General features: G+C 40.0%; 1 protein-coding gene across 1 annotated transcript in view; it reads left to right on the forward strand.

Moving 5' to 3' along the window:
- The window catches only part of COG7 (component of oligomeric golgi complex 7), an 89,376-nt gene that overhangs the window by 13,772 nt on the left and 61,397 nt on the right, over nt 1–14,207 (forward strand). The window lies entirely within an intron of this gene.

Below are 14,207 nucleotides of genomic sequence, written 5' to 3' on the forward strand. Positions count from 1 at the left end.
ATGAGATCATATTATCTGCAAACAAAGATATTTTTACTTCTTCCTTTCCTTTCGAATGCTTTTTATATCTTCGCCTTACATAATTGTTCTGACTGTAACTTCTAGTACTGAATTGAATAGAAGTTGCAAAAGTGGGCATCCTTGTCTCATTCCTGGTCTCAGAGGAAAAGTTTGAAATGGTCTTTCATATCAAGTATTATGTTTGTTGGGGGCTTTTCATATATGACCTTTATTATGTTGAGGTTGTTTGCTTCTATTCCTAGTTTTTAATCATGAAAAAGTCTTAAATTTTATCACATGGCTTTTTTGCATCAGTTGAGATGATCATGTGAACATTATCCCTTTGTTCTGTTAATGTGGTGTATTACATTTATTGATTTTCATGTGTTGAACCTTCTTTGCATCCCAGAGTAACTTCCACTTGGTCAAAGTATATGATCCTTTTAATATGCTGTTGAATTTGGCTTGCTGGTATTTTGTTGGTGATTTTTGCATCTATATTTATCGGGGATACTGATCTATAGGTTTCTTTTCTTGCAATGTCTTTGTCTGGCTTTGGTATTAAGGTAATGCTGACCTCATAGAATAGGCTAGGAAGTCTTCAGTGCTCTTCAGTTTGGGGAAGAGTTTCAGAAGTATTAATTAAAAATTTTTTTTTTCTTTTTGTGCTGGGTCTTTGTTGCTGCACATGGGCTTTCTCTAGTTGTGGTGTGGGCTTTCTCATTGGGGTGCTTCTCTTGTTGCAGAGCACAGGCTCTAGAGCATGTGGGCTTCAGTAGTTGTGGCACCGGGTTTAGTTGCCCTGAGGCCTGGGGAATCTTCCTGGACTGGAGAGTGAACTTGTGTCTCCTGCATTCGCAGGTGAATTCTTAATCACTGGGCCATCAGGGAAGTCCAAGTATTAATTCTTAATTAATCAATGAAGCCATCTGATATACTTTTCTTTGTTGAGAGGTTTTTGATTACAGATTCAGTAACTAGTTTTATGTCTATTCAGAGTTTCTATATCTTCATGATTTAGTCTCAGTACACTGAGTATTTCTAAGAACTTGTTCATTTTACCTAGTTTATCCAATTTGTTAGCATATAATTATCCATAGTACTTTCTTATAATTCTGTTACCTTTAGTAAAATTGGTAGAGATGTCTTCTCTTTCATTTCTGATTTTATTTGAGTCCTCTTCCTTTTCCTTAGTGAACCTAAGTAAAGGTATATCAATTTTGTTCACTTTTTCAAAGACTTTTTTCAACCCTTTGTTTTGTTGATTTTAATGTTTTGTTTCTGATATTCTCTGTTTTACTTATTTTTGCTCTTTATTATTTCTTCCCTTTTACTAACTTCGGGTTTATCTTTTCCCCCTAGTTTTGTAAGATGTCGAGTTTAGGTTGTTGCTTTGAGATCTTTCTTCTTTTTTAATGTAAACAGGTACAGGTATAAATTAGCTCTTAGGATTGCTTTTGTGGCATCTCATAAGTTTTGATCTGTTAGGTTTTTGTTTTCATTTGTCATTTTTTAATTTCTCTTGTGGTATCTTTTTGACTCATTTGTTGTTTTGGAGTCCGCATTATTTGTGAATTTTTCAGTTTTCTCTTTTTAGTTGATTTTCAGTTTTATTCCACTGTGATCGGAAAAGATACTATATGATTCATATGACTGTAGTCTTTAGAAATTTATTAAGACTTGTTTTGTGGCCTGTGATATGGTCTATCCTGGAGAGTGTTTTATGAATACTTCAGAATGTGTATTCTGCCATTGCTGGATGGAGTGTTCTGTATTGTTTGTTAGGTCTAATTGGCCTGTGATGTTTAAGTCCCTGCTTCTTTATTATCTTCTCTCTGGTTGTCTTGATGTGCTGTCTGAATGCACCTTCTGCAGGCTCTGTTCCTTGTCTGTTTTTACCCCCTGTGGTACTTTTGCAAAAGTCACATGGTGGAGTTTTTTTGTTTGTATTTATTTCTATTTATTCATATTTGTATGTGGGTGCTTTTTTTTCTGGGTCCACTGTTTACTGAAAAATAATGAGCATGGATCTCCATGGAAACCCCTCCTTGTTTTGCTGTTGTTTGGTCGCTTAGTTGGGTCCAACTCTTTGCAACCCTATGGACTACAGAATGCCAGGCTTCCCTGTCCTTCACTACCTCCTGGAGTTTGTTTAAACTCATATCCATTGAGTCAGTGATGCCATCCAACCATCTCATCCTCTGTCACACCCTTCTCCTCCTGCCCTCAGTCTTTCCCAGCATCAGTGTCTTTTCCAATGAGTCAGCTGTTTGCATCAGGTGGCCAAAGTATTGGAGCTTCAGCTTTAGCATCAGTCCTTCCAATGAATATTCAGGGTTAATTTCCTTTGGGATTGACTAGTTTGATCTCAGAGTCCAAGTGACGCTCAAGAATCTTTCAGGGCACCACAGTTCAAAAGCATCAGTTCTTTGGCATTCAGCCTTCTTTATGGTCCACCTCTCACATCTGTACATGATTACTGGAAAAGCCATAGGTTTGACTAGGTGGACCTTTGTTGGCAAAGTGATGTCTCTGTTTTTTAATACACTGTCTAGGTTTGTCATAGCTTTTCTTCCAAGGATCAAGCCTCCTTGCTTACTGGACTTAATTGAAAGCTTTCCTCTTGCCCTTGATTTAAAGGCTACATTCTGTGATGTGCTCTTCAGTTGCCCAGAGAGAATGGATTCAGGACTCTTCTCCAGCCTCTTCATTCCATGTCTTCCCCATTTGTCAATTCTTTATTTTGCATCTTCTCTTCATTAGCATGATTCCAGCACTCGAGCTGGACCTTTGGAAAATCACCATCTGGCGGTTTTATTCCTCATGTTTTCTAGTGAATTTGTTGCAGCTGTAGACCATGGAGCTCACTTGTGTGGTTGGGGTATGCATCCATTTGATAGGGGATTAGGGAAGTAGGAGTGGGGATGGGGGCTCCTTGAATTTTTCTTTCCTTTCCTTCTGTGTGAATTGGCTACTTGGTGCTGGAATCAAGTTTGAAGAATGCCCTATGGGTCAGGATCGTAGGCTTTGGTTTTGGAGTAAGCTGTATTTGACAGCTTTCATTCACAAATTTGAATCAGGCTTGATTCTAGATTCTGCTCTTTGTAGGCAAGATGCTGATTCAGAAGAGGGAAATGGGTCCTGCGGCTGTCCCACTGCCGAGCTGGGGTCGAAGCAGACCCTCCCCTGCCTGCCCAGGCCTCCTTGGCCCCTGATGTTCCATGCTAATGTCCAGTTTCTCCCAGCATACCCACTCATTGGCCAAAATGATTGACTATCTGATTGGTATTCTCTGAAGTGTGTAGTGTGGACGTTTTCCTGGCATCAACACAGATGAATGAAACTGTGTTTTTGTTTGGTGGTTAATTTTGGTGAGCATTGGGAAGGGTTTTTCCTGCCACAAAAGTAATATGTTCTTTAATCATTTATCTTTCCAAGAAGGCTAAGGTGCTTCTTTATCAGTTTTTAAAGGGAAATTTGATAAATTAGTACATCCCTGACACAATAGCCACAATCTTCAAGTATACATGCCTCGTTCATTTTATAAACTAGTGGATTCAGTTCCTAAGTTGGAGCAACTTTTTGGAGCCTGATTTTACATATGGAAGGGATATTCATTTATCTAAGTGATCTTATGAAAATAATAAGCATTTTAAAAGCACGTAGTCATTTTTAAACTCATGGAGTCCTGCCCGTTACAATGAGAACTACTGGCTAATCTCTGGAGTTTAGCTGAGTTATATCCACAGTGCTTGCTATTACAGCTTTTTCTTCTCAGCAGCTTATTGGACTTACCAGAAATGGAGGAAAACAGAACAGAGGTTTTGCACCTGTTAGCTCAGGGGTTTTTTCCCCATTCTTTCTTTTAAATTTTATTCTAAGGTTGTGGCATCTGTATTTTGACCAGAAGGGGGCAGATGGGAGCCAGAGATCCTGCATGCATGGGAGGCTGCTGAAACTGTATCTCTGTTTTTTCATCAGTAGACCTGGAACCAAGTGTTATGTTTAGCACTTCCTCTCCTTATTAGACCCGTAGAGTCCATTGCTATCTGTTGAATGCTGGTGTTTACCAGGTAATTTTCTTATTCTTCAAACCATTAAATATATGAATTCATAGGAGTTTAGTTTGTTTGCTTAGTTCCCATCTGATATAATCAGAGTAGGAATTTTCAAAGGGATTCCTAACTTGTAAATAGTGTTTAAAGTATTAATTACGTGAGGAATGGCAGGGAGTACAAAAGTGAAAAAGATTGCTGTCCTTCAAGGACTTTATACCTTGATCGAGGGTGAGGCTGGAAGAAAACAAGTACACAGATAGTTTTATTACAGAATGGAATGTGAAAGCTGCCTTAGGCCTCCCCAGGGTGAAGGAAAGGATGAAGGAAAATCGAAGAAGCTTTCATGAAAGAGCTAGTATATGCACAGAACCTTGAAGGAGAGGAATTTAAAAAAAATTTTTAATTGCTTCTGATTATAAAATAATACATATGCAAGTTATTAAAATTTGAAAAAAATGGAGACAAATATAAAAAAGAAAATGATATACCAGTAAACTCACCACCCAGAGATGACTGCTAGTATTTTTTTTTTTAATTAAAAAAGTTTTTTTTTTATTAATTTATTTTTTGGCTGTGCCTGTGAAGAAAGCTGATCGCTGAAGAACTGATGCTTTTGAACTTTGGTGCTGGAGAAGACTCTTGAGATTCCCTTGGACTGCAAGGAAATCCAACCAGTCCATTCTAAAGGAAATTAATCCTGGGTGTTCATTGGAAGGACTTATACTAAAGCTGAAACTCCAGTACTTTGGCCACCTCATGCAACGAGTTGACTCACTGGAAAAGAGTCTGATGCTAGGAGGGATTGGGGGTAGGAGGAGACGGGAACGACAGAGAATGAGATGGCTGGATGGCATCACCGACTCGATGGACATGAGTTTGAGTGAACTCCAGAAGTTGGTGATGGACAGGGAGGCCTGGCGTGCTGTGGTTCATGGGGTTGCAAAGAGTCGGACATGACTGAGCGACTGAACTGAACTGAACTGAACTGTGGCATGTGGGATCTTAGTTCCCTGACCAGGGATCAAACTCTCGCCTCCTGCAGTGGAAGCACTGGACCACCAGGGAAGTCCCTTTATTATTATTACTTTAAACATTTTTGACCTTTAGTGTTTTTTCCAGTTTTTTTTTTCCTTTGTGTGTATATCTCTTTTAAGGAAAGTACATACATTGAGCATAGGCAATTTTGTATCTTTTTGCTCCCTTTAGCAATATAGCATGAGCATTTTCTCACGGATATAGGGATTTGATAGGTGAGGAAAAGCATTTAGGGCAGAAGGAATAATGTATATTTGGATGGTATAGAAAGGAGAAAATTCAGGGTCTGTTTTGGGAGTAACAGTTAAACCCTTTTTAGTGGAATGAACATTGGGAAATGGTCAAAGGTGAGGCTGGAAATGAAGGTGGAGACAGAGCATAGTTTGCCTTGAACAAATTTCAAGTTTCTATTGAGGGAATGATTTCATTGCTGCTGACAATTTATTAGTCTGCTGAGGAATGTGGCAAGAATGGAAGGACTATAGACTTCAGAGATGGGCAGACTTAGTTTCAAATCTTTGGGCTGCTGCATATTAGCAGAGACCTCCACTTCCTTCTCAGTGAAATGAGCGTAGAATACTCACTGTGTTCTTGGGAGGATTAAACAAGACAGGTGTGCAGCTCCTGATCCGGAGGAGGCCTCCAGGGAATATTGCTTCCTCTTTCTCTGGAACCTCTCATTCAAGACTTGTTGACCTTATAGCAACCTAAAGGGAATAATTCCTAACAGGCCAGTAAAGAACTCCTGAACACTGTCTTAGAATGACAGCTGCATCATTTCCAAAAAGCCATTCAGCTCAGCAGATTTAGCTAAAGTGTCAATACAGTTTGGAAGCCCAGATCCACACATGTGTTAGTTGGGGTTTTTTTTTTCTTGAATTTGGGCTTCCCTGGTGGCTCGGACAGTAAAGAATGTGCCTGCCATGCCAGAGACCTGGCTTCGACCCCTGGGTCAGGAAGATCCCCTGGAGAAGGGAATGGCAACCCACTCTAGTATTCTTGCCTGGAGAATTCCATGGACAGAGGAGCCTGGAAGGCTCCATAGGGCTGCAAAGAGTTTTAGACATGACTGAGTGACTAACACTTTCACTTCCACTTTCTTGAATTTAGTTGAATGTTTTTCCATCATCTGCAGTGCAAAAAAGTTAAATAGTACTGAAAGGTCTAAAAGGGAAAAGTAACATCTTTTTTCTCTGCTGCTGCTAAGTTGCTTCAGTCGTGTCCGACTCTGTGCGACCCCAGAGATGGCAGCCCACCAGGCTGCCCCATCCCTGGGATTCTCCAGGCAAGAACGCTGGAGTGGGTTGCCATTTCCTTCTCCAATGCATGAAAGTGGAAAGTGAAGTCGCTCCTTATCCAAGAAGGCCACCACTTTTAGAGCTGTTGTTCTGTGGTCTTTTACTTTATCTTTCTGCATGATAAATGTATTAGTTTATTTCTTCATGTTTCAATTTTAGGCATTGTCTGTTGACTTCTGTTGTTCCAGCTAAGGGTTTAGCTTTCATACCACTCCTTTTTCTCTTCCCCACTATTCTCCTGTCTCCTTATTTTAACTGAATCAGTGCTGCTGCTGCTAAGTCACTTCAGTCGTGTCCGACTCTGTGTGACCCCATAGATGGAAGCCCACCAGGCTCCCCCGTCCCTGGGATTCTCCAGGCAAGAACACCGGAGTGGGTTGCCATTTCCTTCTCCAATGTGTGAAAGTGAAAAATGAAAGTGAAGTCGCTCAGTCATGTCTGACCCTCAGCGACCCCACGGACTGCAGCCCACCAGGCTCCTCCATCCATGGGATTTTCTAGGCAAGAGTACTGGAGTGGCTTGCCATTGCCTTCTCCGAACTGAATCAGTAGATAATGTTTATATTATCACAACTTTATAAATTGTTAATTTTTGCTGAGTCAAGCCCAGGTACTGTGATTTCGTTCCCTTTCCTGTTCAGCTTCATGTTTATCCTGAAGTTTCTGATCACCTTTTTATCCCCTTCTCATTCTTCCAGGTCTCCATACTCCCTGGTTTTTTCCAAATGGGTTCTTAGGGATAACGCTTTGTTCCAAGTACCCCCTGTTCCTCAGAAACTCTCCTTTTGGAATGCTGTCTCTGCTCTGGATATACAGATCCCAGGATTCTTTACTGGTGCTCAGATTTAAAGTCTTGTTTCTGTCAGTTGTCATTCTGTACAAGTCACAGGAGTTAGATGATGTCTCAGGAACCTGGCTAAGACTTACCTGGGCCCTTCTAGTTGTGTGATCTCGACAAACTTATTTATTTCAGTGTCTTCTTACCTCGTACAGTTGTCCTGAGGTTATAAGTGAGCTTGCATAAATGGAGAAGCTCTGGAAGTTCTGTGAATGAAAAGTGGACTAGCTTATCCACAGTGACTTTGTTTTGGTGTTAATACCTACCGTACGTTTCAAAGGCCTTAGGTATTACGCTTGCTGCTGTTTATATTTGCCTGTACAGTCAACCAGGTATCCTCTTTCTCCAGGAAAAATGAGCATCAGAGAGTGGGAGAGGTGAAGGACAGCTCTCAGCACATGCCTACAAGGGTGGTGCTTGCTGTCTACACCTAGGCAGAAACGGGGGTGGGGTGGGGTAAGTTCTGCAGGCTGATATAGTGGGGGAACTATTTTAGGAAGAGATTTAAGAACATTTTTTCTATATATTTATTTTATTTAACATATAATTATGACATATAGCCTATGTGCAGAGTACTTTCTTATGTCTGAATAAAATGCAAAATCATATGCAGAAGTAACAATAAATGAATTTTGGGGGACTCTTTATTTTTTAATGTCAACACCCGGGTTGCTTCCTATTGGTGCCATAAGGTTTTTATACTGTTTGTTTATAATTAAAAGTCAGTTACTGATACGAAATGGTAACCCATTGGCCATATATTATTACACTTTGGGTACGTGAGGTAGAGACTTGGGGACCGTGTGAATATCTTATTCACATGATAGCTGTATCAGTTTGAGATTCTCTTGGTATCAAGTGATGAAAGCCTATTTCAAAGTAGCTTAAAGGAAAAAGAGATTGTGTTGGTTTATGGAACTGAGAAGTTCAGGGATAAACTTGCTGCAGGCCTGGCTTGATTCAGGAGCACAAGCTATGTCTTTGGAACCCAGAGTCTCTCTCTTGCCATTTCTTGGCTCTGTCTTTCTGTGTGTTGGCTTTGCTTGCAGGCACATTCTTTGTGTGGTGGTCATTGCAGTTCTAAGCCTCCTTTCAGGCAGTTCAAGAAGGAGCGTCAGGATTAATCTTGATCTTGTTTCACATGCAGCTTTGGCACCTCTGAGTCAGTTACTTTGATTATGTGGACTCAAGGCCTTGGTTGGCCAGGCCTGGGTGTCATCCCAGAGCTGCAGGTGGAGTTGTTCTGTTGGAAACATTTAGATCTTAGGAGAATGGGAGGCAGGGATATGGTTCCCCAGAGGAAGACCATAGTTCTTTTTAAAAAACGTTAATTTATTTATTTTAATTGGAGGCTAATTACTTTACAGTATTGTAGTGGCTTTTGCCATACATTGACATGAATCAGCCATGGGTGCACATGTGTTCCCCATCCTGAACCCCCTCCCACCTCCCTCCCCACCCCATCCCATCCCTCAGGGTCGTCCCAGATGCACCAGCCCTGAGCGCCCTGTCTTATGCATTGAACCTGAACTGGCAATCTGTTTCACATATGGTAATATACATGTTTCAATGCTATTCTCTCAAATCATCCCACCCTCACCTTCTCCCACAGAGTCCAAAAGTCTGTTCTTTATCTCTGGGTCTCTTTTGCTGTCTCACATATAGGGTCATTCGTTACCATCTTTCTAAATTCCATATATATGTGTTAATATACTGTATTGGTGTTTTTCTTTCTGACTTACTTCACTCTATATAATAGGCTCCAGTTTCATCTACCTCATTAGAACGGATTCAAATGCATTCTAATAGCTGAGTAATATTCCATTGTGTATATGTACCACAGCTTTCTTATCCATTCATCTGCCGATGGACATCTAGGTTGCTGCCATGTCCTGGCTATTGTAAACAGTGCTGCGATGAACATTGGGGTACACGTGTGTCTTTCAATACTGGTTTCCTTCATGTGTGTGCCAAGCAGTGGGATTGCTGGGTTGTATGGCAGTTCTATTTACAGTTTTTTAAGGAATCTCCACACTATGCATAGAAACAAATGAAAATGAAAATACAACAACTCAAAACCTATGGGATTCAGTAAAAGCAGTGCTAAGGGGAAGGTTCATAGCAGTACAAGCTTACCTCAAGAAACAAGAGAAAAATCAAATAAATAACCTAACTTTATACCTAAAGCAACTAGAAAAAGAAGAAATGAAGAACCCTATGGTTAATAGAAGGAAAGAAATCATAAAAATTAGAGCATAAATAAAAAAGAAACAAAGGAGACTATAGCAAAAATCAACTAAACTAAAAGCTGGTTCTTTGAGAAGATAAATAAAATAGACAAACCATTAGCCAGACTCATCAGGAAAAAAAGGGAGAAGAATCAAATCAACAAAATTAGAAATGAAAATGGAGAAATCACAACAGACAACACGGAAATGCAAAGGATCATAAGAGACTACTATCAGCAACTATATGACAAAAAAATGAACAGTTTGGAAGAAATGGATGAATTCTCAGAAAAGTATAACCTTCCAAAATTGAAGAAATAGAAAATCATAACAGGCCCATCACAAGCATGGAAATTAAAATTGTAATAAAAAATCTTCCAACAAACAAAAGCCCAGGATCAGATGGCTTCATAGGTGAATTCTATCAAAAATTTAGAGAAGAGCTAACACCTATTCAACTCAAACTCTTCCAGAAAATTGCAGAGGAAGGTAAACTGCCAAACTCATTCTATGAGGCCACCATCACCCTAATTCCAAAACCAGACAAAGATGCCACAAAAAAAGAAAACTACAGGCCAATATCACTGATGAACATAGATTATAAAATCCTCAACAAAATTCTAGCAAACAGAATCCAACAATGTATTAAAAAGATCATATATCATGACCAAGTGGGCTTTATCCCAGGGATGCAAGTATTCTTTGCTTCTTCTATATTTGCAAATCAATCAATGTGATACAACACATTAACAAATTGAAAGATAAAAACCATATGATTATCTCAACAGATGCAGAGAAAGCCTTTGACAAAATTCAACATCCATTTATGATAAAAAAAAAAAAGAGCCCTCCAGAAAGCAGGAATAGAAGGAACATACCTCAACATAATAAAAGCCATACATGATAAAACCACAGCAAACATTATCCTCAATGATGAAAAATTGAAATCATTTCCTCTAAAGTCAGGAACAAGACAAGGGTGCCCACTCTCACCACTGCTATTCAACATAGTTTTGAAAGTTTTAGCCACAACAATCAGAGAAGAAAAAGAAATAAAAGAAATCCAGATTAGAAAAGAGGAAGTAAAACTCTCACTCTTTGCAGATGACATGATCCTCTACATAGAAAACCCTAAAGACACCACCAGAAAATTACTAGAGCTAATCAATGAATATAGTAAAGTTGCAGGATATAAAATCAACACACAGAAATCCCTTATTTCCTATACACTAATAATGAGAAAATAGAGAAATTAAGGAAACAATTCCATTCACCATTGCAACGAAAAGAATAAAATACTTTGGAATAAATCTACCTAAAGAAACAAAAGACCTATATATAGAAAACTATAAAACACTGGTGAAAGAAATCAAAGAGGACACTAATAGATGGAGAAATATACCGTGTTCATGGATTGGAAGAATCAATATAGTGAAAATGAGTATACTACCAAAGTAATCTATAGATTCAATGCAATCCCTATCAAGCTACCAATGGTATTTTTCACAGAGCTAGAACAAATAATCTCACAATTTGTATGGAAATACAAAAAACCTTGAATAGCCAAGGCAATCTTGAGAAAGAAGAATGAAACTGGGGGAATCAAACTGCCTTACTTCAGGCTCTACTACAAAGCCACAGTCATCAAGACAGTATGGTACTGGCATAAAGACAGAAATATAGATCAATGGAACAAAGTAGAAAGCCCAGAGATAAACCCACGCACCTATGGACACCTTATCTTTGAAAAAGGAGGCAAGACTATTCAATGGAAAAAAGACAATCTCTTTAACAAGTGGTGCTGGGAAAACTGGTCAACCACTTGTAAAAGAGTGAAACTAGAACACTTTCTAACACCATACACAAAAATAAGCTCAAAATTGATTGAAGATCTAAATGTAAGACCAGAAACTATAAAACTCCTAGAAGAAAACATAGGCAAAAGACTCTCTGACATAAATCACAGCAGGATCCTCTATGCCCCACCTCCCAGAGTAATGGAAATAAAAGCCAAAATAAACAAATGGGACCTAATTAAACTGAAAAGCTTTTGCACAATGAAGGAAACTATAAGCAAGCTGAAAAGAGCCTTCAGAATGGGAGAAAATAATAGCAAAAGAAGCAACTGTGAAAGAATTAATTTCAAAAATATACAAGCTGCTCATATAGCTCAATTCCAGAAAAATAAACGACCCAATCAAAAAATGGGCCAAAGAACTAAACAAAGACGACATACAGGTGGCTAAAAAATACATGAAAAGATGCTCAACATCACTCATAATCAGAGAAATGCAAATCAAAACCACAATGAGGTACCATCTCACGCCAGTCAGAATGGCTGCTATCAAAAAGTCTACAAACAATAAATGCTGAAGAGGGTGCAGAAAAAAGGGAACCCTCTTACACTGTTGATGGGAATGCAAACTAGTCCAGCCGCTATGAAGACCATAGTTCTTTTAGAAGAAGGACAGTAGATGTGGGGTGGCCAGAAGGTCAGGTCCACAAAGACCTGGCAGGGGGCCTTGTCCAGCAGATGCTCACTGGTCTTTTTGAATTGAATTGGTTATGTGCTAAGAGCCTAGAAGTCCTGTGGTTGCCAAAGTAGACTTTCTTTTTCTCTCTGTTGTCCAAATCAGAAACTTGTTTAACTCAGTTTTACAAATTTGTCTATTTAATGTATTGATCTTGAAAACTCAGATTCCTCTATAAGGGCAAAGAAAGAAAGTGAAGTCGTGAAGTCACTCAGTTGTGTCCAGCTCTTTGCCATCTTGTGGACTTGTAGCCCACCAGGCTCCTCCGTCCATGGGATTTCCCAGGCAAGAATACTGGAATGGGTTGCCATTTCCTTCTCCAGGGGATCTTTCCAACTCAGGGATCGAACCCAGGTTTCCCACATTGCAGGCAGACTCCTTACCATCTGAGCCATGGGCTTCCCTTTTATAAGGGCAAAAGACCCATGTATTGTTACTTTTAAGGTTTTACAGTACTTTTGCTAAATGAATTTGCTGTTGGCCAATTCTGCTTTATTATTTGTTTCAAGAAATAACAAATTCTACTCTGTTGGGTAGAAATTTCTCAACATTGGATTATATATTTAGACCAGTGCTCGTTGTAGCAGTTTCTTTCTAAAAAATATTTTTTGACAGTCCACTAAAAAGATGACAATGTTTAACAGGAGTGATAGGATTGCGGGCAGTTTTTCCTTCATACTTACAGTCAGTTGGGGCTTCCTGGGTGGCTCTCGTGGTAAAGAACCCACCTGCCAATGCAAGGGACACCGGAGACATGGGCTTGATCCCTGGGTTGGAAAGATACCCTGGAGGACGGTGTGGCAACCCTCCCTAGTATTCTTGTCTGGAGAATCCCGTGGACAGGGGAGCCTGGTGGGCTACAGTCCACGGGGTCACAAGAGTCAGACACGACTGAAGCAATGTAACACACATATACACACACACATACTGTCCGTTGTTTACAGTATTCTCAACAAGCTAGGGCTTGTAGTATCTGATTGAGTCACATGTTCTACCCTTAACTTTACTTGTTTTTCATGTGTATGATCTCCACACATGAGTTAATTCATTGTCTGGGTAGGAACTTCTGAATACTAGCTCACAATTAATCCACATTTATCCTTCTGAATTCTTGCTCTTGGCTGCACCAGAAGACCTGGTTACAGTATGTACGTATTTTCTGTTGTTCCCTCCCCACAGAGGGAGAACCAGCAGAACATCCCAGACACAGTAAGTGCAAAGGCTCTGGGGCAGCACAGAGCATGATTTCTTCTTAGCACCTGACAGAAAGTCTGCTTGTGCCAGTAATTTTTAGATCCTGTGAATACTAGCTTGGGTCCCATGAAATGCCTGTTTTTGTAGGTCGGAAGTGGTTGAGTAGCAGCAGTTCAGCCTGTCTCTCCGTCAGCGGTCCTGCTGTTGATCTGCAGGCAACTGAAGTTCTCTGGGCTGCAGTTTCCTCACCCCGATGATGTGGTTGATTGACGGTTATTTTAGACAACTTTCTGCCCCTGACGTTTTATGATTCTAGCCAAGGCCAGGACAAGGTGAGGCAGGTGAGATGCCAGAAACACCAAGTTGAAGGAGATGCTTATCCTGCCCTCATACAACCTGCAGAGTGAGAGCCCAGCCCCCCACCCCCAGTCCCAGCCCTGATTCTGATTTATTTTTCCATTCACATGTGAGGTTTACTTTGCTATTGTATAACCTGAGCTCTATTAATGATGCCTTTTTTTTGTTTCTTTAAATGAGCAATGTTGTTTTGTTTTTTTTTAAATTTTTATCTCTGTATTTTTGACTGCACTGGATCTTCGTTGCTGCGCCTGGGCTTTCTCTAGTTGTGGCAGGTGGAAGCTATTCTCATTGCGATGACTTCTCTTGTCACAGAGCATGGGCTCTAGGGTACACAGACTTAGTTGCCCCATGGCATGTGGAATCCTCCCAGACCAGGGATGGAACCCATGTCCTCTGCATTGGCAGGTGGATTCTTAACCACCAGACCACCAGAAAAGTTCCGTGATCCTTGCTGATGGACTATTCTCAACAAACCAGGGCTTGTGGTATCTCATTGAATCACGTGTTCTACCCTTAATTTTACTTGTTTTTCATGTTTTTTATCTCAACACATGAATTTAGAAACTTCTGAACAGTAGCTCACAATTAATCCACGTTTATCCTGCTGAATTCTTGCTCTTGGCTGCAACAGAAAACTTAGTAACCGTATGTACACATTTTCCATC

This window comes from Moschus berezovskii, chromosome 27 (genome assembly GCF_049115385.1).
Source record: "Moschus berezovskii isolate FMDL1 chromosome 27, NW_MosBer_1.0, whole genome shotgun sequence".
In the NCBI taxonomy this organism is placed as follows: Eukaryota; Metazoa; Chordata; class Mammalia; order Artiodactyla; family Moschidae; genus Moschus; species Moschus berezovskii.